This window comes from Heteronotia binoei, chromosome 1, assembly GCF_032191835.1.
Source record: "Heteronotia binoei isolate CCM8104 ecotype False Entrance Well chromosome 1, APGP_CSIRO_Hbin_v1, whole genome shotgun sequence".
NCBI classification, from domain to species: domain Eukaryota; kingdom Metazoa; phylum Chordata; class Lepidosauria; order Squamata; family Gekkonidae; genus Heteronotia; species Heteronotia binoei.
Window position 1 is genome coordinate 255,189,896 of NC_083223.1, and position 25,731 is coordinate 255,215,626.

At 43.6% G+C, this 25,731-nt stretch overlaps 1 protein-coding gene across 3 annotated transcripts in view; it reads left to right on the plus strand.

Moving 5' to 3' along the window:
- The first annotated feature begins 10,345 nt into the window (after nucleotides 1–10,345).
- Nucleotides 10,346–25,731, plus strand: part of BCAN (brevican) — a 66,213-nt gene continuing 50,827 nt past the window's right edge. For all 3 annotated transcript variants that reach the window (XM_060253712.1, XM_060253721.1, XM_060253731.1), the window contains exon 1: nucleotides 10,346–10,625. The gene's annotated coding sequence lies outside the window, so the exon portion shown is untranslated. The remainder of the gene's footprint in view (nucleotides 10,626–25,731) is intronic.

Sequence of the window (25,731 nt, forward strand, 5' to 3'; positions counted from 1 at the left end):
AATTGAGACAGCAGGGCAGGCATCAGCATACCCTGAGGGGGACAGCTATCAGGACCCTATGATGGGCAGATGAGGGGGGACTGGGCACTGGTTGCCTAAGCCCCCCCCCCCCCAAAAAAAAACAAACAAACCTGGAACTGGTCCTGTGTGAGAAGTTGTTGAGGGCAGCCAGTGGCCATGACTGAATGGATCACTACTGAATGAAGTAAGCTGAAACTGATGATAATGGCAATGTGTGAAATAAAAAAGAAACAACAGCAATAATAATTGGTTTATCCCCAGTGATGATATCATAGTGTTGTGAAGCCATCCTGATTTGGGGACATTACTAAAGGCAAACAAAGCTGATTGCTAGCCAGACACATCTCCTGATAGATTGGTCAGATGGGTAAACCCAACCATTTGGACATCACAAAGAATTTTAATAGTTAAGAAAATTTCCCAGCGCTTTAAAAAAGACTGGTTATTCCTCTTCAGTGAGGTACCCCTTGATTTGACAAGAACACTAATTTGTACCCCAAGTGGCTGCATTTTAATGCCTCCTTGCAAGTGGAAGCACTACATTTAAGAAACAAACTGTTACGTGGCATAATGAAATCCAGATGCAGCCACTGTCTCTGGATGAATAATGAAGCCAGGCTTTTAATTCTTCTTGTTGGAAAGAGTGCCTTATTCTGGGCATCGGGGGAAAGCTGCCAAAAGGGACTTTGTGGAATTGGAAAGATCTGGGAACACGTCTAAACCACATTTTTAAATTTCTTTTGAGGATTGAAAATAGAATTAAGTCACTTCTGCCATTCTAAAAAAAGACTGGGGGAGAATTAGGCATGAATTACAGTAAAATGGATCATTAAGATAAATCGAGGCCGCCTGATTCTGAGTCAGAACACTGGTCAGAAGCTGAGCAGAAACTTTTCAAGGATCTTTCCAACACAGGCTACTTAACACCCTTTTAACTGGAATCCTGGGGGTTCCATCTAGGACCTGCAGCATGCAAAATACATGGCTACCATTGAGCTATAGGGATTTGGGAAGGTAATCTTTCCCTTTTTTTATCTGTCCATGTAAATGCAGATGTCAAGGACTGTTACTAAAATTGTGTGCAAATGCAGGGCTTTTTTGTACAAAAAATCCAGCAGGAACTCATTTGCATATTAGGCCACACCCCCTGATGTAACCATTATTTTGCACATTGTTTTTCTACAAAAAAGCCCAGCAGGAACTTTTTTGCATATTACGGCACATCCCCTGACACCAAGCCAGACCGAACTGCATTCCTGTGCATTCCTGCTTAAAAAAAGCCCTGTGAGGGGAGTGAAACATGACCTGAAAGTGCTGTCACTTGTTAGTTTTTCCTGAGCCTTTTTGCTGCTGTTAAGTAAAGCACCTTGTACGGCTAAGTGCAGAGCCAGTGTGGTGCAGTGGTTAGAGTGTCAAACTAGGATCTGGGAGACCCAGGTTCAAATTCCCTCGCTCTGCCATGGAAGCTTACTGGGTGAACTTGGGCGAGTCACACACTTTCAGCCTAACCTACATCACAAGTTTGCTGTGAGGATAAAATGGAGGACAGGAGAATCTTGCAAGCCACTTTGAGTCTCCATTGGAAAGAAAAGTAAATGTAAATGAAGTAAAATAAATAAAAAATTCTAGGCAGACTGTCCCTAAACAATCAAGAATAGCCAATTAAATCTGACTACATGCAGGACTTTGTTTTGGAGCCAGAACACAAAGGAATTCAGTTCCAGCTGGCTTGGCATAAGGGGGTGTGGCCTAATGTGCAAATGAGTCCCTGCTGGGCTTTTTATGTAAAAAAAGCCCTGACTACATGGCAATGTCAATGATCACAAAGCGGATTCTAAGACTGGATAAGATTTCCTTGACTGTGAGCTAACAGGATCACCAAGCACCTTCCTTTATATGGATGAATATATTTCCTCCCAACTTTTGCCACAATCCCTGAAAAAAATTGTTGAAAGGTAATACTTTTCAGCACTGCCCCAAAGATTTTGCAAAAAGTTTCCCCCTCTATTGGCTCATCCCTACCCATAGGAAGGTAAGGTCCATACTTTGTTAAAATCTCCATTTTATAGATCAAGATTGAAAGTGTATGTTTTGCCCTGTGCCTTGTGAAGCTGGGGAGGGAGCAGTTCTGAAGGGGCTTGGCTAGGGATGAAGCTTACTTAGCATTCTAGGCAGTCACAGCTATTCACTCAAGGCTGCCGCAATACCCTGTATTTGGCAAGAGCCGAATGGATTCTGCCCCTTTCTCCCTCTCCCACCCTTCCAATACTAAATATTCATCAAGCAGCAGATCCAGTGTGGTAAAAACCACAGCGGCCTGTTTTAAAAAATTAAAAACTACTCCGGAAGGCAGCTTGGAAGGGAACCCGCAAGATAAACCTAAGACAGGATTTCAAACATCACTTCTGTGCTGGGATTGGGTCATACTATATTTCCGCAGACCTGCACAAAGAACAGTTGATTTGCATGACAAAAGGAACAGCTCCCTTCAGCCCTCAACCGCTGATGTTTTGCCAAGATGTGGCAACCCCCACAGCCACTCTTCCCAGTTTGGGGGTGTCAGATGTGAGACAGACAGTTTTCTGAAGCTGTACAGTCACCCATGGCTCAAAACCATATTTGATGTTTATCAAAAGGCATATGGTATGTTTTGGAGGTCATTAATTCATAGGGCCACTGGAAGCTGGAAGCAACTTGACAGCATGTAACGCACACATTAAAAGTAATGCTTCCCTCTCCCTTTTCCTGGCAAGACTATTGTACAGAAACTGCTAGAGGTATCAAAGCCCTCTGAGTGGCATGCTGAATAAAATATAGACATGACTCAAGACATTCCTGGTATGAGTCTCCCCTCTAGGGTTGTCAACCTCCAGATGGGGACTGGAGATCTGGAATTAGAACTGATCTCCAGGTTATAGAGATCAATTCTCCCTGAAAAAAAAATTACAGTAGTTCCCTCTGGGTAAATTCTATGATGTTGCAAGCTGCTGAAGTCATACCTTTCCCAGGATCCACCCCAAATCTCCAAGAATTTCCCAGCCTGGAGTTGGCAACTGTCACTCACAACCCCCATAAATAACCTCAGGAGACCCACTGTCTCTTGCCATGTACAGGATTGTGGTAAGGATTACAGCAACATAGCAGCCTTGTACAGAATGATGTTCCATCATCAGGGCTTTTTTGGTAGAAAAGGCCCAGCAGAAACTCATTTGCATATTAGGCCACACATCCCATGTCACCATGGTTTTGTGCAGGGCTTTTTGAAGGAAAAGGTCTAGCAGGAACTCATTTGCATATTAGGCCACACCCCCTGATGCCAAGCCAACCAGAACTGCATTCCTGTGCATTCCTCAAAAAAAGCCCTGTCCATCATGCATATATTGAATATTCATCAGATGGAGTAGGATTGTGTGCCAAAAGCAAAACTTCAGAGGGAACTTTGGAGTGTTCTGCTTGAGAGGAACTGTCATGATCCTGGGTCTAAATGCTGAGGAATGAGTGTCCTGTAGGCCTTAAGCAAGCCTAGTATCTGGAAGATCCGGGTTCAAATCCCAACTCCTGCCATAGAACCTTACAGTGTAACCTAGGGTTGCCAGTTCTCCCCTGATCATCAGCAAGGGAGAGTGGGGTTGCCAGCTCCAGACTGAGAAACTTATGGAGATTTGGGGATGGAGCCTGGTGAGAACAGGGACCTCAGTGGGATACAACACCATAGAGTCCACCCTGGAGAGCATCCATTTTTTCCTAGAAGAACTGACGTTAATCTCTGTAGTCTGGAGATGAACTGTAATTCCAGGGGATCCCTAGGTGAGGTCCCACCTGGAGATTTGCATCCTTAGGGTGATATTAGGCCAGTTACATTCTCTCAGCCTAATCTGCCTCACAGGGTTGTTATGAGGATAAATTGGAGGAGAAGAGGAGAATGATGTAAACTACTTTGTGTCATCATTGTGGAGAAAAGCATAGTATAAATGAACTAAATAATAAACCATTTCTTGCACTCTTTGCCTGGGTTCTTCATGCCTGAAATTTGGTCATACATCATAGCACTTCCAAAGTCCAGACTAGAGGGAGTTGCCTGGGTGAGGTCCTGGAGGGTGCTCTGGGGATGGGCTCTCCCTAGTAGAGTCCAATAATCAGGGTGGTGCAAGGGCAGTAGTAGCAGCCGTTGCCTACTCCAGGCCTGAATGGGTCAGGGGAAAAGGAGGGTGTGGGGGGGGGAGTGAGTGAGAGATCCCTGGTAGGGACATCCTGTCTGAGGCAAGCCTGCATACCATGCATACCCCATACCATGACAGAAGCATTCATAGAATATCAAGGAAAGGTGGGGAATTTTCAATAAATCACTCAGCCAAATTCCTTAAGTCTCACAATTACCAACAATTCCCCTCAAAGGTAAAAACTGGAATTGAATTTGATATTTCTGGCTTGGGAAAGATGGCTGTGGAATTTTATATACATTTTGAGGTGAATTTGGAGGTCCCTTCTCAGACAGAAGAGCTGAAGGATTTGGCGGTAGTTCTGGTGAATGTACAAATGCATCTGGGGCATCTCAGTGAGAAAAACAGATGAAGAATTTGGAGAGAAATCTGAAGTGATTGGAAGGAGATTGGAGGTTGCTGCTGAGGAAAACCAAGTGAAGGATTTGGAGGCAATTCTGAGGTACTTTGGTGGTGAATTTGAAGGTTCCTACTTAGGTAGGATGGACAAGTCCAATTCAAAAAATATCTGGGGACTTTGGGGGTGGAGCCAGGAGATATTGGGATGGAGCCAGGAGCAAGGTTGTGACAAGAGCATGACTGAATTCCAAAGGGAGTTCTGGCTATCACATTTAAAGGGACATACACCTTTTCAATGCCTTCCCTCTATTGGATACAATGAAGGATAGGGGCACTTTCTTTTGGGGCTCATAGAATTGGAGCCCCTGGTCCAATCTTTTTGATACTTGGAGGGTATTTTGGGGAGTGGCACCAGATGCTATGGTAAAAACTTGGTGCCTCTATGTCAAAAAACAGCCCCCCTGAGCCCCAGATACCCGCAGATCAATTCTCTATTATAACCTATGGAAATCAGTCTCCATAGGGAATAATGGAATGCCCAGCAGACATCCCCCTCCCTGTTTTCTAATTACCCTGAAGTGGGGGGAGGGCCTCCAAACTGGGGATCCCCTGCCCCCACCTGGGAATTGGCAACCCTATAACCTAGGCCAAACAGGTGAGATATATTTTGAAAGAATTTGGGCATGAATTTAGAGTTCCTTGCTGAGGAGAAGCAACCAATGAATCTGAAGGTGGAAGTTCCTGTTTGGACACAGCAACTTTCAGAGATGAGAAGGAAGTTTAATACTAGTCAAATTCCTCAGAGGGAAGGGGAGAGTTCTGCACATCACTAAAGAAAATCCCTATAAAATCCATTCTTATCTGGGAATGCTGAAAGAATAGCTTGCCTAGGAGAATTTATCTCCTTAGATTTCTAAAAAGTCATAAATATTAATTTCAAAGATAAAAGAATAAAAAAGAAAGGCATAGATAAGAATGTAGATTAGGTCTTGTAACAAAAGCAAGCTGAGAATATGTGCTTTTCTCCCCCATAATGGTTTCAGAATTCAACTAGGGTTGCAAGCTCCTGCTTGGGAAATTGCTGGAGATTTGTGGGTGGTACCTGAGGAGAATGGAGTGTGGGGAGAGCGGGGAGCACTGTGGGAACAAGATGTCACTTAGGGTTCTGTTTCCATGCTCCAAAACTGTCATTTTCTTATGGAGAGCTGTCATTTTCTTCAGGGGTGGAGTTTGGAGAGGATTTGTTTTATTTGTTTGTTTGTTTGTTTATTTCGATTTATATCCCACCCTACCCCACCGAAGCGGGCTCAGGGCGGCTGTCACAGGAGGTGCCCAAATTCTTTCAAAATATATCTCACAGGAGGCGGTGGCAGCTACAAGCATAGCCAGCTTCAAGAGGGGATTGGATAAAAATATGGATCAGAGGTCCATTAGTGGCTATTAGCCACAGCTGTGCCACTACCAGGTGATACCATAGGCTGCCGTCCCTCGTCTCTATGTCTTTACCATAGAGACTAAGGCAGAAGTCCTGGAGTGTCACTATGTGGAGGTCATTTTTTTCTCCTTCTCAGTTTCTTGGAGGTGGGAATTTGGGTCTGGAACAGTTAATTCCTTGACTGGGGTCAGTTAATGAGAAGCCTAATGGTAACGAATTACTTCAAAAAATGTTCTTCCTGCCTTCTTCTTAAACTGTGTATAAGCTGTTTATATATTCTTCTTAAGCTGTTAATAGGGAAATGGCTGAGAAGCTGAATGCATTTTTTGCCTCTGTCTTCACTGTGGAAGATGAGAAGTGTTTGCGCACTTCAGAACTGCTAATTTTGGAAGGGGGGTTGAAAGAACTGAGTCTGATTGAGGTGACAAGAGAGGAGATCCTACAACTGATAGATGAATTAAAAGCTAATAAGTCACCAGGTCCGGATGGCATACATCCAAGAGTTCTGAAAGAACTAAAAGGTGAACTTCTGGATCTCCTGACAAAAATATGCAATCTTTCATTGAAATATGCCTCTGTTCCTGAGGACTGGAAGGTAGCAAATGTCACCCCCATCTTTAAAAAGGGCTCCAGAGGAGTTCCGGGAAATTACAGGTCAGTCAGTCTGACTTCAATACTGGGAAAGTTGGTACAAACCATTATCAAAGACAGAATGAGTAGGCACATTGATGAACACGAGTTATTGAGGAAGACTCAGCATGGGTTCTGTAAGGGAAGATCTTGCCTCACTAACCTGTTACAGTTCTTTGAGGGGTTAAAAAAACATGTGGGCAAAGGGGACTCAATAGATGTTGTTTACCTTGACTTCCAGAAAGCTTTTGATAAAGTTCCTCATCAAAGGCTCCTTAGAAAGCTCGAGAGTTATGGAGTAAAAGGACAGTTCCTCTTGTGGATCAAAAACTGGCTAATTAACAGGACGCAGAGAGTGAGTATAAATGGGCAGTCTTTGCAGTGGAAGACGATAAGCAGTGGGGTACCGCAGGGCTCAGTACTGGGTCCCATGCTCTTTAACTTGTTCATTAATGATTTGGAGTTGGGAGTAAGCAGTGAAGTGGCCAAGTTTGCAGATGACACTAAATTTTTCAGGATGGTGAGAACCAGAGAGGATTGTGAGGCACTCCAAATGGATCTGTTGAGGCTGGGTGAGTGGGCGTCAACGTGGCAGATGAGGTTCAATGTGGCCAAGTGCAAAGTGATGCATATTGGGGACAAAAATCCCAGCTACAAATACAAGTTGATGGGGTGTGAACTGGCAGAGACTGACCAAGAGAGAGATCTTGGGGTCGTGGTAGATAACTCACTGAATATGTCAAGACAGTGTGCCAATGCAATACTGGAAATTATTAGGAAGGGAATTGAAAACAAATCAGCCAGTATCATAATGCCGTTATATAAATCGATGGTGCGGTCTCATTTGGAATACTGTGTACAATTCTGGCCGCCACACCTCAAAAAGGTTATTATAGCATTGGAAAAAGTGCAGAAAAGGGCAACTAGAATGATTAAAGGTTTGGAACACTTTGCCTATGAAGAAAGGTTAAAACGCTTTGGGCTCTTTAGCTTGGAGAAACGTCGACTGCGGGGTGACATGATAGAGGTTTACAAGATTATGCATGGGATGGAGAAAGTAGAGAAAGAAGTATTTTTCTTCCTTTCTCACAATACAAGAACTCGTGGACATTCAATGAAATTGCTGAGCAGTCGGGTTAGAATGGATAAAAGGAAGTACTTCTTCACTCAAAGGGTGATTAACACATGGAATTCACTGTCACAGGAGGTGGTGGCAGCTACAAGCATAGCCAGCTTCAAGAGGGGATTGGATAAAAATATGGAGCAGAGGTCCATTAGTGGCTATTAGCCACAGCGTATTGTTGGAACTGTCTGGGGCAATGATACTCTGTATTCTTGGTGCTTGTGGGGGGTGGGGAGTGGAAGGGCTTCTAGCCCCAGTTGTGAACCTCCTGATGGCACTTGGGTTTGGCTTTTTTTGCCACTCTGTGTTGGACTGGATGGGCCATTGGCCTGATCCAACATGGCTTCTCTTATGTTCTTATGTATATCTCTACAGTCATAAAGGCATATTTCCTAAATTTGAAATTCACCCAAGAGCCAGAAATTTAATCTGATTTGGTTCAAATCAGTCTGAAATGGTTCAATGGAATTTGTCTGAAATGGTTCAAATTCTGATGAAATCCTTTTGTCTTAAAAGAAAATGTTCCTCAGCCCAGAAACACTCTTGATTTACAATACACTGAAGGTTCTTACAACGTTGGCTCATTGTGAATTAATTTTAATGCAAGCATGTTAGGCATCAACTTTTTAAATCCAATGCAATATTTCTATACCATTTTAATTAAATTGGTTAAATCAACAATACCATTATTGAGAGAAATTTGGACAAGGATGCTGATATCCAGTGTTCCCTCTAAACTAAGTCATTGTGAGGTAGCTTACAGTTTTTTAGCCTCTGGCTCACACACTTTTGTCTCAGTTCAGGAAGAATGGCCCCAGAGCAAACTAACTTATGCGATAACCAAATTGCTTGTTCATCACAACTTTAATGCCAGTATCTCACAGAACAGAATTTTTGCTCACAAGACTCCACAACTTAGAGGGAGCATTGTGGTCTCCCATCCAAATACTAACCATGGCTGACTCTGATGAAGTGCGCATGCACATGAAAGCTTGTGCCCAGAATTAAAGTTTATTGGTCTTAAAGGTGCCACAGGACTCAAACTTTGTTTCATGGCTGGCCCTGCTTCGCTTCAGAGATCTGACAAGATTGGGCTAGCCCCACCTTAGGCTGGAGGAGAGATTCAAACTCTGCCGACCAGTGTGACTGGATCCAAGAAGCACACCCCGGTTGAGAGACTTAATTTTATGCTAGGAAATTTACCAAGTAGAGAATTTGCTTGAGAATTCCTCATAACAAATGATTTATATTGTTTCATGCTTTTGAGAAATGATGCAACTCAAGAGAGTCTGTTTAAGAATTTCCATCCCCCATCCCCAAAAGTGCCAGATCCATAGTAGAATCTTCTGTTCCTTGGAAACTTGCCGGTTTGCAAATCTGGCCACTTTCCCAAAGCGTAAAACCTCCCTATCAATTTTAATGTGGATACTGGCCCTAGGTATATTTATTTACAAGCAAGTGGAGCTGCATTCACTAAGGGTTACTTCCAAGTCCATGGGATTAAACTGCTAATGGGCTTGAGGTACATAGGTAAATATTGTCAAATTGCAACCAATTTACGGTGATCCCAGCAACAGGCTTTCAAGGCAAGCGACAAGCAGAGGTGGTTTGCCATAGCCTTCCTCTGCCAAGGCATCTTTGGTGGCAGTGTTCCCTCTAAGCTGAGTTAGTGTGAGCCAGCTCATAGTTTTTAAGCCTCCAGTTCACAATTTTTTATCTTAGTACAGGAAAAATGGCCCCAGAACAAACAAATGTATGCAGTAAAGATAAAGGTAAAGGTAGTCCCCTGTGCAAGCACCAGTCGTTTCCGACTCTGGGGTGACATTGCTTTCACAATGTTTTCCCGGCAGACTTTTTACGGGGTAGTTTGCCATTGCCTTCCCCAGTCATCTACACTTCCCCCCAGCAAGCTGGGTACTCATTTTACCAACCTCGGAAGGATGAGTCAACCTGGAGCCAGCTACCTGAGCCAGCTTCTAAGATCTGACAAGATCAAGCCACACCTTGTCACCTTCCCTCTCTTGGCTTGAGTTATCACTTATTAGATGCTTATCTGACTGTTTTTCTCAGAAGCTCAGGGCAGCATGTAATCCCCCTCTCCATCTCCCAACAGCACTGTGCCTTGGTCAAGGTCATCCAGTGAACTTCCTGGCATAGTGCGACTAGAACCTGTTTTACAGCCCTGTCCAAATACTATACCATGCTGTCTGTCTGCACTGCATAAGCTTTTAAAGAAGAATTTGATCAGTTTATTTCCATTGCCTAGGTTTAAGTTTTAATTGGGTATACATGAAACTAAAAAAAAAAATGTTTTATGGGACAGTCGTGTTTGGACAAGAACGAACATCCCTTGTAACAAAGACTAGTGAGCCAGCCTCTAAAGGAACGAACATAATTAAGTACCAAGTTTGGTGCAATGAATAAAATCCTCTCTCTGTTCCCATACACACCCCCTTTTGGAGATACAGCTGGATCTTCCTGTGTGTGAGGGCATGTGTGCAATTGCCACCTGAATTAGAAATAGATTGGTCAAGCAGTGTAATTTCTTTTCCTTTAAGAGGGAGGGGGGCAAGTGGGAGGGGAAAAGAGAGAGAGAGAGAGAGGATTCCCCCCTCTCTTTCTGCATCAGGGAGCGATTGTCCTGCATGCTGTTCTTGGCTGGCTGCTTATTCTCTCCTTTCTTTCATTTGGAATAGCTGCAGTTCCGCTCTGCATTGCCCTGCTGCAGGACCCATCCTCCTTCACTCCAAGAGGGAAAAGTTCTCTTGTGTCACCCGAGAGCCCAACGCGAGCAGCGAGGTTCGCATTAACAGAAGATCCCTGCAGTTCTGCATCTTCCTTGCCTCCAGAAAGACTCGTGAGTGATGAAATTAGACTCTCTTTTCAGTTATTACAAAATGATGCTCTTGGGCTATCAGGTTTCTTCATTGAGTCATATAGCGAGTGGGGGGGGGGAGTATCTGAAGTAACACCACTGAATTAGTAGGGATTGCTCATTTTGTGCAGGAATTTGTTACTTTAAAAAAAAACAGCTGTTATCTAAATTTTTATTTTAAAGGTGCATATATATATATATATATATATATATATATATATATATATATATTACAGTTTCTTTGATTAGCCAAAAATGAAAGGGCTGAGAGTTCTGCATAAAGTGGGATCTATGTCTTCATTCTATGATGTAATAATAATAATATTTATCCAGAATCGAATGATATAGTGTAAATCATGTCACCATAATAGAACACCTGGAAGTTTTTTGACTGCAATTTTGGTTGCTTGCTTATCATATGTTTTTGCAAGGGCATAACCTTCATTTTAGGATTATTTCCATGTCTTTTTTGAGAGATGGGGATCCATCATTCAAGTTTCAAAATTAGTCAGTTGTCTTGGGTTCCAAACCCTCTTTCCCTTGCTTTCTATCCTGTCCAACACACACACTCTCTCTCTGCCTCTGTGTGATATAGGGGAAGAGTCTGAACAATCCCATAAGAATTGTGTTAGGCATCACTGATGCTCCAGGGTTATACTGTCTCTGAACATGGAGGTTCCATTTAGTTATCACAGGCTTAATTCCGCCCCCCCCCCCCATTAACGGGATTCTGTGTGTATCACTTCCTTTTCCATAAGTCATACACAAATCTTCATTATTATTTTTCTTTCTGAAAGCCCTGAATCTATAATAAAGAATGTTGGAGGGAAACAAATTAAGAGAAGTTGCTTGAGAATTTAGCACACAACTTCAACTCCAACATGAGGGCAAGGCCTTGGTCTTCATGCCCTGTTTGCTGGCCCTCCAGAGTAAATTTATGTGAAACTGGATGCTGTTTTAGATGGCCCAATTAAGCCTCATTCAGCAGGGCTCTTCTGATATTCATACGTTCTTCAAATTCAGTCTTTTGGCTATATAATTTCTTATTGTATATGGGTCTTATAGGGTCAGCTTGTGGTGGAAAACCATAATACAATTTAGTTGTGTAAGGACATAAGAACATAAGAGAAGCAATGTTGGATCAGGCCAATGGTCCATCCAGTCTAACACTCTGTCACACTGTGGCCAAAAAACCAGGTGCCATCAGGAGGTCCACCAGTGGGGTCAGGACACTAGAAGCCCCCTCCCACCATTGCTCCCCTAAGCACCAAGAATACAGAGCATCACTTGCCCTAGACAGAGCGTTCCATCTATATCTTGTGGCTAATAGCCACTGATGGACCTCTGCTCCATATGTTTATCTAGTCCCCTCTTGAAGTCATCTGAGCTTGCAGCTGCCACCACCTCCTGTGGCAGTGAATTCCACATGTTAATCACTCTTTGGGTGAAGAAGTACTTCCTTTTATGCATTCTAACCAAACTGCTCAGCAATTTCATTGAGTGCCCACAAATTCTTGTACGGTGAGAAAGGGGGGAAAGTACTTCTTTCTCTGCCTTCTCTATCCCATTGCATAATCTTGTAAACCTCTATCATGTAAACCTCAGTCGTCATTTTGTCAAGCTAAAGCGCCCCAAGTGCTTTAACCTTTCTTCATAGGGAAGTGTTCCAACATTACCCTTGGAATTACAGAATCTAGAGCAGTGTTTCCTAAAGTGGGCGATATCGCCCCATGGGGGGCACTGGAACAATCTAGGGGGGGGGCGGTAATAGCCTTGGGTGCAATGGGGGGGTGAATAAAAAGAAGGGGGTAATGGAAGCATAAAGGGAGAAGAGACGAGAAAAGTTGGAGGTGTCAAAACATCACTTTTCTGGGAGGGGTCCAGAATTTTTAATTTGGAGAAAAATTCTAATTTACAAAAATAGAGGGTTCCTTTTTTTTCTGCTTTATTGTTCAGTTGCACAGTTGAGTCCGACTCTTTGCGACCCCATGGACCAAGCAATGACAGGCCCTCCTGTCTTCTACCATCCTCCGAAATCTGCTTAAATTCGTGTTAGTTACATCAGCCATCTCATATTTTGCCGTCCCCTTCTTCTTTTGCCTTCAGTCTTTCCCAGCATCAGGGTCTTCTCCAGTGAGTGCTGCCTTCTCATTTGATGGAAAAAGTATTTGAGCTTCAGCTTCAGCATCTGACCTTCCAGGGAACAGTCAGGGTTGATTTCCCTTAGGACTGACTGATTTGATCTTCTTGTAGTCCAAGGGACTCTCAAGAGTCTTCTCCAGCACCACATCTCAAAAGCATCTATTCTTCTGCGCTCAGCCATCCTTATGGTCCAACTCTCACAGCCATACATTACTACTGGGAATACCATTGCTTTGACTATACAGGCTTTTGTTGGCAGGGTGATGTCTCTACTTTTTATTATACAGCCTAGGTTTGCCATAACTGTCCTCCCAAGGAGCAAACGTCTTTTAATTTTATGACTACAGTCACCATCTGCGGTGATCTTGGATCCCAGAAGTGTGAAGTCTGTCACTACTTCCATGTCTTCCCCTTCTATTTGCCAAGGTGTGATAGGGGTGGATGCCATGATCTTAGTTTTTTTGATGTTGAGTTTCAAGCCTACTTTTGTGCTCTCCTCTTTCACCCTCAACAAGAGGTTCTTTAGGTCCTTCTCACTTTCTGCCATTAGAGTGGTATCATCTGCATATCTGAGGTTGTTAATGTTTTCCCCTGCAATCTTAATTCCGGTTTGTACTTCATCCAGACTAGAATTCTGCATGATGTACTCTGCATATAAATTAAATAAGCAGGGTGACAATATACATCCCTGTCAAACCCCCTTTCCTATTTTAAACCAATCAGTTGGTCCATATCCTGTTATGACAGTTGCTTCTTGGCCCTTATATAGGTTTCTCAGGAGACATGTGAGGTGGGTTGGTACTCCCATCTCTTTAAGAACTTGCCACAGTTAGTTGTGATCCACACAATCAAAGGCTTTAGTGTAGTCAATGAAGCAGAAATAGATGTTTTTCTGATACTCCCGTGCTTTCTCCAGAATCCAGCGAATGTTGGCAATTTGAACTCTAGTTCCTCTACCTCTCCGAAACCCAGCTTGAACTTGTGGTAGTTCCCGATCTACATACTGCTGAAGCCTAGCTTGTAGGATCTTTAACATGACCTTGCTGGCATGTGAAATGAGTGCAATGGTGCGATAGTTTGAACATTCCTTGGCATTACCCTTTTTTGGGATTGGTATATAAACTGATCTTTTCCAATCTTGTGGCCACTGTTGCATTTTCCAAATTAGCTGACATAATGTGTGCATCACTTTAACAGCATCGTCTTTTAGGACTTTGACTAGCTCGACTGGAATACCTTAATCTCTGCTCACTTTGTTGTTAGTAATGCTTTCTAAGGCCCATTTGACTTTACAGTCCAGAATGTCTGGCTTAAAGCCAGTGATTTCACCATCATGGTTGTCAAGGACATTGAGATCCTGCTTGTATAATTCTGAGTATTCTTGCCACCTCTTCCTAATCTCTTCTGCTTCTGTTAGGTCTCTACCGTTTTTGTCCTTTATCATGGCCATTTTTGCACGAAACGTTCCCTTGATTTCTCCAATTTCCCTGAAGAGATCTCTTGTCTTTCCCATTCTATTATTTTCCTCTATTGCTTTGCATTGTTCCTTCAGGAAGGCCTCCTTATCTCTTCTTGCTGTTCTCTGGAAATCTGCATTCAGTTGGGTGAATCTTTCCTTTTCACCTTTGCCTTTTGCTTTCCTTCTTTCCTCATTTGTATTTGTAAAGCCTCATCAGACAGCCACTTTGCTTTCTTGCATTTCTTTTTCTTTGGGATGGTGATGATTGCTGCTTTCTGTACAATGTCACAAACCTCCGTCCATAGTTCTTCAGGCACTCTGTCTATCAACTCTAGTTCCTTAAACCTATTCTTCACCTCCACTGTATATTCATAAGGGATGTGATCAAGGTCAAACCTGAATGGCCTAATGGTTTCCCCAGTTTTCTTAAGTTTAAGCCTGAATTTTGCAATGAGTAGCTCATGATCTGAGCCACAGTCAGCGCCAGGTTTTGTTTTTGCTGGCTGTAAGGAGCATCTCCATCTTTGACTGCAGAGTATATAATCAATCTGATTTTTGAGTTGCCCATCAGGTGATGTCCATGTGTAGAGTCACCTTTTAGTTTGTTGGAAGAGAGTGTTTGCTATGACCAGCTTGTTCTCTTGACAAAACTCTATTAGCCTTTGCCTGGCTTCATTTTGTTCTCCAAGGCCAAACTTGTCTGTTGTTCTGGTTATCTTTTGACTTCCTACTTTGGCATTCCAGTCCCCTATGATGAGGAGGACATCTTTTTTTTTGTGCTAGTTCTAGAAGGTGTTGTAGATCTTCATAGAATTGGTCCACTTCAGCCTCTTCTGCATCAGTGGTTGGGGCATAGACTTGGACTACTGTGATATTGAATGGTTTGCCTTGGATACGGACAGAGATCATTCTGTCATTTTTTAGATTATATCCCATTACTGCCTTCCTCACTCTCTTGTTAACTATAAAAGCCACACCATTTCTTCTACGGGACTCTTGCCCACAGTAATAGATGTAGTGATCCTCTGAGTTAAATTCATCCATTCCTGTCCATTTAAGTTCACGGATTCCCAAGATGTTGATGTTCAGTCTTGCCATCTCTTGTTTGACCATATTCAGTTTACCTTGATCTTACATTTCACATTCCAATGCAGTATTGTTCTTTGCAGCATCGGACTGTTCTTTCACCATCAGACACATCCACAGCTGAGCATCCTTTCGGCTTTGGCCCAGCCACTTCATTTTTTCTGTGGTTACTTGTACTTGCCCTCCGCTCTTCCCCAGTAGCATATTAGGCACCTTCCGACCTGAGGGGCTCATCTTCCAGTGCCATATCTTTTAGCCTTTTGTTACTGTCCATGGGGTTTTCTTGGCAAGGATACTGGTGGGTTGCCATTTCCTTCTCCAGTGGATCACATTTTGTCTGGGATCTCAGCTGTGGCCTGTCCATCTTGGGTGGCCCTGCATGGCATAGCCCACAGCCTCACTGAACCGTACAAGCCCTCTCACCATGTCAAGGCAGCAATCCATGAGAGATTATCTGCTACTCAGTGTGAATTCACCCAATTAGACTAGTAATGAGGACCAGAACTCCTTCCAATTAAAATATAAGAAAGATGCAATTTACAAAACAGAATTAAAAAAAGAGAGGTGTGCAGACAAACAAGAAACACAGAAACAAAAAACCTTAGTAGTCTATCCTAGCCAATACTTGCTACAGCTAGCAGCTTCTCAAGGTTGCTTGCAGTTTCTCTCTCAGCAATATAGTTCAAGTCAGGACAGTGGAAGCACTGAGGCAATTGCACAAACTTATCTGAAGAGCTCCAACCTGTAGCTTTCTCCTCACAAGGTTTTCTGCAGAGCGTCAAGCTTTTTACAGTCCTCTGATTACCAGGTGGTTGCTTCTGTTGATTTCAGCCAACTGCAATGCCCCAGACACAGAGTGTCTTCTGTAGGACCAGCATGTGGGAGTAGGCGGGGTAGGCGACCACCTAGGGTGCCACCCTGCCAGGGGGTAATGCTGGGCACCCCCTTACTCCCCTTCTCATGTGGCACAATTGCGCCAGCCAGCAGGCAAGCTGAGAGCCCCAGATGGCACTGCTGTGCCACTGCTTTTCTTTTCAGGGCAAATGTTGCCTGCGGTTGTCGGAGGCTTCCAACCACATTGTTGTGAGACACTGCTCATGTCTGAAGAATCTATATCTGAAGAAGTGCCCCATTTTACTGCTACCTGCTGCTTTTGGGTTGAAAGAGGCCGGGTGGCGGCACCTTCCTATAGCACTAGTCAAGAATTCACATAAGGCTGTTGGCAGAGTGATAGAGTTGGGTGCCCCTTCAACTGATAGCTCAGTTGCAAACTACGTGGGCTACCCAGGGTAAATTACAATTCTTTGGCATCAGTGTACAAGGGTCAAGAGTGGGAGATTGCCCACCATAGTGGACAACCTGGTAAGGCAGCCTTGGGTTGGTGAGTTTGCTTCATGCTCTCAGGGTTGAGTTTTACCTTGTCTTCCCCTGTATCAGCTCGACTGGCTTTCTGTCTGGTTGTTGACTGTTTGTTGTGAAAAAGCATTTACTCTTTGCTTTGAGTCAAATACCATCCTGGATTGCTCAAGACCATCTGGGACAAAGTATGGTAAACTGGCCTCTCCTGGTTCATGTCCCAGGGCCTTTTAATGACCTCTTTCAGCTTTTAGGATGGCCAGCATGTTAAGGCTACACTAAGCCATGTGAAGCCATCTTGTGGGTTCAGTGTACAGCAAACAAAAAGAGCCAGCAGAGATTTGCAAGGCTCCACAGTGTGAGAGAATGTCATTGCCAGCTTAAAGCAAACCAAATGCATTCAGGAGATGGATCATCATTCAACAAAGAGCTGCTTTTTTCATACCAACCTGCCTTCAGGGAGCCAGCTTTTGGCCAGACTCCCTTCCTCCTCCATCGTGGGGACATTTCAATCCTCAAAGGGCTTGGAACAAGCCAAACCGCCTTGGTGGGGGTGGAGGGAGCAGGAGGGAGGACAAGAAAATGAACTCATTCATGGCTCTGTCCAGTTAAGCAGCACCAGAGATGTCAGCAAGAAGTAACCCTTTTCCTATCAGTGGCTATTAGGCAGCATAGACCAAAGCAGTAGACAAGTGCACCTTTAAGACCGACTAAGTTTTGTTCAGAATGTAAGCTTTCGTATGCTCTTAAAGAGACTTCATCAAACCTCAGCTTAGAGGGAACATTGATATCAATGGCTATTGCCTGTGATAACTAAATAGAACCTCTTTCTTTGGAGGCACTGTGCCTCAGCACCAGTGACTCAGATGCTAAGAGGCTGGGGTGGATTATTGCTTTCACATCTCACTCGTGGACTTCCCAGAAAAATCTGTCAGAATGCTAGACTAGATGGACCTTTGCTTTGCTCCAGCAGGGCTTAGCCTTATATTCTTATTAGCCACTTATTAAGAATATAAGAAGAGTCCTGCTGGATCAGACCAGTAGTCCATCTAGTCCAGCATCCTGTCTCACAAACTGGCCAACCAGTTCCTCTGGATAGCCAATAATAACTTTCTGTACCCCATGCATAATTTAATAAACCTCCATCATATCCCCCCACCTTAGCCATCTCTTTTCTAAACTGAAAAGTCCCAGACTCTTCAGCCTTTCCTCAGAGGGAACCTCCTAATTATCTTTGTTGCCCTCTGAACTTTTTCCACTTCTACAATGTCGTTTTTGAGATACAGTGACCAGAGCTGTATACAGTATTTCAAATGAGGCCATATCATAGATCTGTACAGGGACATTACAATATTGACTGTTTTATTCTCAATCCCTTTTCAAAGAATTTTATTCTCAATCCCTTTTCTAAAAATTCCTAACATATATTGTCTTTGTAACAACTGTAGCACACTGGGTTGACACTTTTGTTGAGCTATCCAGTACGACCTCAGAATCTTTTCCCCTGTCAATCTTAGCACGTTCAGACCCCCTTAGCCAATTCTTGAAATGCTTGAATGTACATCACCTTACACTTACCAACACTGAACTTCGTTTGCTACATTGTCACCCACTCACACAGTTTGTGGAGATCCTCTTGGGGCTCTTCACAGTTAGCCTTGGTTTTCAGCATCCTGAATAATTTAATGTCATCTACAAACTTGGTCACTGCAGTACTCACCCCTAGTTCCAGATAATTTATGAATGAATTAAAGTGTATCAAATGCTTACTTCCCCTTGTGAGAACTGCCCACTGATTTGTCCTTGTTGCTCATTTTTGATTTTTGAACCCATCCTGTTATCTTATTAATACAAAATTTACTGAGAAGTCTTTGGTGAGGCACTTTGTCAAAATCCTCTTGAAAGTCCAGGTATGTAATGTCTGCTGGATCACTGTTGTCTTCATACTTGTTCTCTTTCTCAAAGAACTCCACAGGTTGTTGAGGCAGGACTTCCCTTTGCGGAAGCCATGCTGATTTTCCCTCAGCAGGCTTTGTCCCTCTATGTGCCTAACCATTCTATCTTTGATTCCTGTTTTTACTAATTTGCTTGGGGCAGACATCAGGCTGAGTGGTCTGTAATTTCCTGGTTCCCCTCTGGATCCCTTTTTAATAACTGGTGTAGCATTTGCTACTCTCCAGTCTTCTGGTACAGTGACTGAATTTAGTGATAGGTTACATATACGGGTTAGTAGATGAACTATCTCACATCTGAGTTTCTTTAGAACTCTTGGGTGACTGCCATCAGGACCTGGAGACTTACCAGTTTTTAATTTCCCCGAACAGGTCTAAGAACGCTATCTCTGATCACCTCAATTTGGTTCAGTTCTTCAGACTCCTTTCCTGAAAACAGGGACTGTGGCATGGGTATGTGCCCCACACTTTCCACAGCAAACACAGAAGCAAAAAAAGCTATTGAGCTTCTCTGCTTTTCTCATTAGAGTTGACAGCTCCTGCCCCTGTATGCCATTGCTTGCACTTGTTTAAGCAAGCAGGAGGAAAAAAATAGGTGTGTGTGTGTGTTTCAGATGCTGTGACATCACTTTCAGGTGACCAGCTATGATGCTATAGTTGGCATATGCCCGCTTCTGGCAGGGGCTTCCCTGTTGGTGTTCAGCGTCTGGGAGGGAAAAAGGTTTTACACACAAAAAAGGATGAATGGCTAAAAGCCCAGAAATGACATTGCCTGACTCTCCAGGAATTGTTTGTTTTTTTGCCAATGAGATTGGGAGTATCTCTAGACCACCTTGCACCAAGGAAGTCCAGGGTTGCTATGCAGAGGCAGGTAGTGGCAAACCACCTCTGATTGTCTCTTGCCCTGAAATCCTTATGGAGTCACCATCAGTTGGCTGAGAAGTGGTGGTGCTTTCCACCACCACAGCATTTCAGGGATTCAGAATATGTGCTTCCTTTCAGTCTCTTATTTACTTTATTGTTAGGATTTACTTTCGACTTTAAAAAGCTCAACAGCTTACGTAGAGAATAAAATAGCATCTAGTAATTTAAAATAGCAATTAATCTAACTAAATTGATAATTGAAAAAAAATCCAAAAGATCACGTTGTGTGCTCATTCCCTTCCACTGTTACACATTGACGAAGGATCTTTGCTTGCCATGTGCTGTGTTCATCTGGTTGGCAATAACTGGTCCTCTTTACTAAAATATCCTACTTAAAGATTGTCCTGCAATATCAACTACTCAAAATATTCCTGCAGGGAATAAAATAATTGTGCCTTAATGTCCATGCCTGGGCACTGAAATGGATGCACATTAGATTGACCACCCCCACCCCACACTTAGAAATTTCACTTTCAGATACTTTATGGAGGATGGTGAATCCCGGAGGACGATAAAGCTAGAAACTCACACTATCTTTTTAAAAATAAACTGACCTCCAAAAGAAGAAGAGAAGAAGAAGAATTGCAGATTTATACCCCACCCTTCTCTCTGAATCAGAGACTCAGAGCAGCTTACAGTCTCCTATATCTTCTCCCCCCACAACAGACACCCTGTGAGGTGGGTGGGGCTGAGAGGACTCTCACAGCAGCTGCCCTTTCAAAGATAACCTCTGCCAGAGCTATGGTTAACCCAAGGCCATTCCAGCAGGTGCAAGTGGAGGAGTGGGGAATCAAACCCGGTTCTCCCAGATAAGAGTCCACACAACCGCTAAACCAAACTGGCTCTCTGTGGTCTATTAGTCTGAGCATTGGACTAGGGTCTGGGAAACCGGAATTCAAGTCTGCACACTGCCATAAAGCTCACTGGATAACCTTAGGTTAGCCATGTTCCCCCCAAACCTAACCCACCTTACAGAGTTGTCATGAGAACCAAAGGGGGAAGAGAACTATGCGTGCCATCCTTAGCAGGGCTGGCCCTAGACTGTCTTGGCACAAAAGGTAAGGCTAACTTCCGTCCCCCCTCCGCACTGATAATGTCACCAAGTACCATGCCCCCCCCCCAAAAGACTAGTGCCCTAGGCAATTGCCTCATTTGCCTCATGGTAGGGCCGGCCCTGATTCTGAGGAAAGATCAAAATAGAGAACGTGGATTACCAGCACCAGAAAATACGATCTGTACTTGATAAATAGGGGCAGGCATAGTATATAAAATTGTCTCCCCACCACCACACAGTTGGGATTTAAAACACGGCTACTTAACTTTGCTTCAATGTTGAGCTGCTAAAGCCAACTCAGTGCTGCTGCAGGAGGGGTGTATTCATGAGCCTTCTTGTGCTTCCGAATGCAGTTTCATTGCCTGTTGGCTCACCAGCAGCAGGAAGAAGAAAGTACACGTGTGTGACTTCATGCACAGGGAATAATGGGGACAAGGAGAGGGAAGCTGGAAATGTAGCTTTGGAGTCACCAGTATGTACCCAACAGCTGGTACTCGAAGACCTTTCCCCATTCACCGGAATGAGGCTCAGAATGCCATACGTCACTCTTCTACCAGCAGACACAAAAGGATCACTCACATCCGCCCTTGAGGGCTCTGCCAAGTTCTCCTTCCTCCTGCTGCTACATTTCCTGGGTATTTCTGGGGCTGTCCCCCTCTCTGGTCCACCTCCTTTCCTTAGAGCCAGCCCAGGAACATTCTATCTCCTGCTCTCTTGATGAAAAGATTTATAAGCAGAGTTGCTTTGTTTGCAGGCCGGGGGGTGTTCAGTGGGTACTTTAGTGTCTGTTCACAAGGCATGGTGCCCCATTAGTTTTCTTTGCCAGCTAGCCAACTTCTGGAGTCATGTAAGAGAAGTACAACTGTGAGAAGGAATTTTAAGGCTTCCCCTACTTACTTACACATTTTGATAGAAAGAAAATTGTGATCTTGTCTGCAGAAGGAAAACACAGTATATAAATTTGCAAATTTGTACATGTTACTAAGTAGAGGGACAGGAAATATATATTCTGGGGGGCACAGAGTTTTCTGATTTTTATCTTGCACAGCTTCACAACAGGATTTTAGTTCTAAGACTGGAGAATTTTGGATCTATCAGGATTTTAGACCTCCTGAATATGTGCATACTCATAGAATCTATATATTGACTACCATATGAACCAGCTGTCCCTGTTTACCATGGGAGAATTCTTATTTCCTACGTGGCTTGAAAAAATTCTGCTATTGGGAGTTCCTAGTCATTCTTCAGGGTTCAGCTCCCTCCCTGGCATTTCTACACATTAAAACTCTGTCCCAAATTGACGGCCAGAAACTCCAGCTTCTAAAGTGGCCATTTTGTCCAGCTGAATGAATCTCTGTCCCCTAGAGATCAGTTGTAATAGTGGGAGATCTTCAGCCACTACCTGGAGGTTGGTAACCCTGTCTACAGCCCTCATTCCCCCCTTCCCCTTGTTGTACCTGCGTGAAAGCACAAGTACAGCAGTGATTACACTAGGACACCTCATGGCCTGGGACACCCCCTCTTTCCTCACTGAGCCACACTGTAATGTTACACAGCAGCTCAACAGGGAAATGGGGAAAAGACCCTTTAAAGGGCTAAAAGGGGAGGGGAGAGAATAGTACACAGCATTCATAGTGTTCCCAACTTCCAGTTGGTGGCTGGAGATCTCCCACTCAAGATCTAGCAAGTGGAATACTTCTCAATTGTGCAGCAATTGTGAAATCATGATTTCACTTTAAGTACAATTATACAGGTGTTTTTAAGCCTTAGCAACAGAATCCCCCTGGCTTTTCCTATCTTTTGCCCACCTTGGTGTTTTTAATGGGCGGGAGAGGGCTAGTTGCACAGAATTCTATTGGGGGCTACCTCTTCCATCATAAGAAGTCATGGTGACAATTCATCTGTTTTTGAATACTGGTTATGAGGGGGGGTGGCAGAACCTAGTTTTGCCTAGGGCGCCAGATAGTCTAGGGTGGACCTGTTGGTGGGTGCATCTTGTTTCTCAACTGCATGTATGCAAATGCATGCACATAAACTCTAAAGCACCATGTAACATGTCACCTGCCATTTTATATATGGTGACAACTGCCGAAGTGTATTCTACACTGCTGGCTTTTTGTTAGCATTTCTTTAACTTAAAGTCCATGAACCATGTTGGCTTTTAAAAGTGCATTATAGGTCAATAGGGCAACTGCTGAGAAAATGAATGCAGCAGAGTGGAGCTTCCTGCATTGTGCAGTGAGAGAGCTGGGCATCAATCGTTGGTATGAAAAATTGAGGTATTATAAATATGTCCTTATTTCCATCTATGAAATCTTGGAGTGGATGGAAATAGAGAACACATGGCTGAAGAGATGATCAGGCAAGGCACCTCTAGCATTGCTGGAAATTAATGTTATATGGAAGTAGGGATCTTCAGCTCTCCTCTCTTGTAGCTGGTGTGGGTGTGCTAGCCTCCAGGACTCTGCTCACATATTGCCAATGCTGGCTTGGGAAATTCCTGAAGATTTGGAGGGTGGTGCCTGGAGACAGTAGAATTTGGGGAGGGGTGGAGCTATGTGATGTCACTCTGTGACTTACTTTTCTCCTGAACCTTATGGTAAACCATATGAGTCCACTCTCTGAAGCTACAATTTCCTTCAGGGGAAGAGATCATTGTAGTCTGGAGATCAGTTGCAATTTTGGAAGAAATGAAGGACCCCACCTGGAGTAGGGATGCAGACGCCCCTGGTGGGGGTCCTCCACTGCCAGGTCCCACCCTCTCTGCCACTGATCAGCTGGCAGGTGGGGAGGGACTTACCCCCTCCTCCCAAAAAAGAGAGGAACATTAGACATTTCAGCAATGTCCTAATGTGACTTCTGTGTGACCCGGAAGTGACATTGGGATGTCAGGGTGATGCTCTGGTTTTTGGGCAATATATGGTAGAAGCTAATTGGACCATAGAGTTTTTGCCCAAAGATCAGAGCATCAACCTGACATCCCCAATGTGCCATTGTCACTTCCAGGTCATGTTGAAGTCATGTGGCATGTTGCTAAAATGTGGGATACTCCTGGTAAACCCATCCCCATCCCCCGCTGGCTGCCTGGAGAGGCCTGGCAACCTTAACCTGGAGGTAGCTAACCTTGTAATTTGTACTGAATCCATCTGGCTTCTATTGTCTACTCTGACTGGTGGCAGCTCTTCAGTGGCCCAAATATAGGAAGCAGGACTTTTTTTTTTAGCAAGAACTCACAGGAACGCAGTTTATTTATTTATTTATCAAATTTATATCCTGCCCTCCCCTGACGGGCTCAGGGCAACTAACAACAGTTTAAAAACATTAACGATTAACAAACATAGAATATTAAAAATAAAATATATAATAAAACATTTTGATACATCAGCAATCATTAATCCGTTCATTAAAAGTCCAAGATGGCATGTTTCTGAATTCCATTATATTAATTCAGTGGGATTGTTGGTGCTGTAAGGTAATAGCCACCTCCCCCTAACCGTTGAAGGCGAGTTTGAATAATTCGGTCTTACAGGCCCTGTGAAATTGTGGCAGGTCCCCCAGGGGAGGGCATTCCACAAAATGGGGGCTGTTACTGAGAACACTTGAACTCTGGTGGTGGATAATCGAGCTTCTTTCAATCCAGGAATTTTAAGGAGATTTTGAGACACTGAATATAGTGCTCTCTGGGGTACATATGGCTTGGGTATGACTGGCTTGGGTATGGCTTAATATGCAAATGAGTTCCTGCTGGGCTTTTTCTACAAAAAAAAAAGCCCAGCAGGAAGGTCTTCCCCATCTCCTGCTACCTGAGATCCTTTTCCACTGGATATTTCAGAGACTGAACATGTGATCTTCTGACACCCAAGGGTCAAACAAGCTAGGAAGGAAGGAAGGAAGGAAGGAAGGAAGGAAGGAAGGAAGGAAGGAAGGAAGGAAGGAAGGAAGGAAGGAAGGCTGTTAATTTATGGTAGAAGGGAACATTGGCTGGAGGAGGTAGCCAGTTTTACCAAAGTCCTGCAAATGCTATGGTTGGATCCATGCAACACTTAGTCTTATAGAGCCATGACTCCTCTTGAAGATTTGATTCCCTCTGATCAGTTTGTTGATAATAGCAATAACTTCCTGGGCCATATGTTACAAGGTACAAGCCTGGAAGCCTGGAGGGAGGATGGTGGAAGGCTTAAGAACATAAGAAGCCTTGCTACAGCTAAAAGACTTGTGTTACAGAATTGGAAAGATAAATGCCCACCTCCTGTAAATCAATGGGCCAAGGTCCTTCCAACTTTATAACTATTTGAATCATGGTGCATAAATGACAAATGCACATGGTCATATTTTTACATATTTGTACACTTTTTATAGATGCTTATGTGTAGAGCTGCCATTTGCCATAGCTTTTGTTATATTTTTATTTCCTTTTTATCTATATCCCCCAATTTTTATTTTGTTTAATTAGCTACTGGGTTTCAAGGTATTTCTTTTTTTAAAGAAAGGGATAATTAAAAAAAAAAAACATAAGAGGAGCCTGCAGGATCAGACCAAACAGAGCAGAGAGGCTGAGGCTTTTTCCTACTGCTGCTTCCCATCACTGGTATTCCCATCACTGGTATTTGTTGCCTCTATTGATGGGGGTTCCCTTCAGTCACTAGGGCTAGTAGCCATTGATGGACCTCCCCACTCTGAATCTGTCTAGCCCTCTTTTAAAACTCTGCAATATCCTTTCTGAGACAAAGCAAGCAGAATTACAGAGAGTATTTCAAATGAGACTGCACCATAGCTTTATTCAAGGGCCGTTTAATTTTCATTGCCTTTCCTAATAATTCTTAGCATGAAGTTTGCCTTTTTCACTGCTGCTGCACAGTGGGTGGACATTTTCATCAAGCTTTCCACTGAAGCCCAACAGCCACTTCCAGTCTCCATCTCAACCAGTTCAGCCCCCGTCAGCTTGTGTTTAAAATTAGGACTTTTTTTTTTGTTTCAATATGGATTACTTTACACTTATCCATACTGAACTTCATATGCCACGTTTAGAGATATCCTCCTGTAGCTCTTCACAATCGACCTTGGTTTTCACCATCCTGAATAATTTGGCATCATCTGAAAACTTGGCTACTGCAC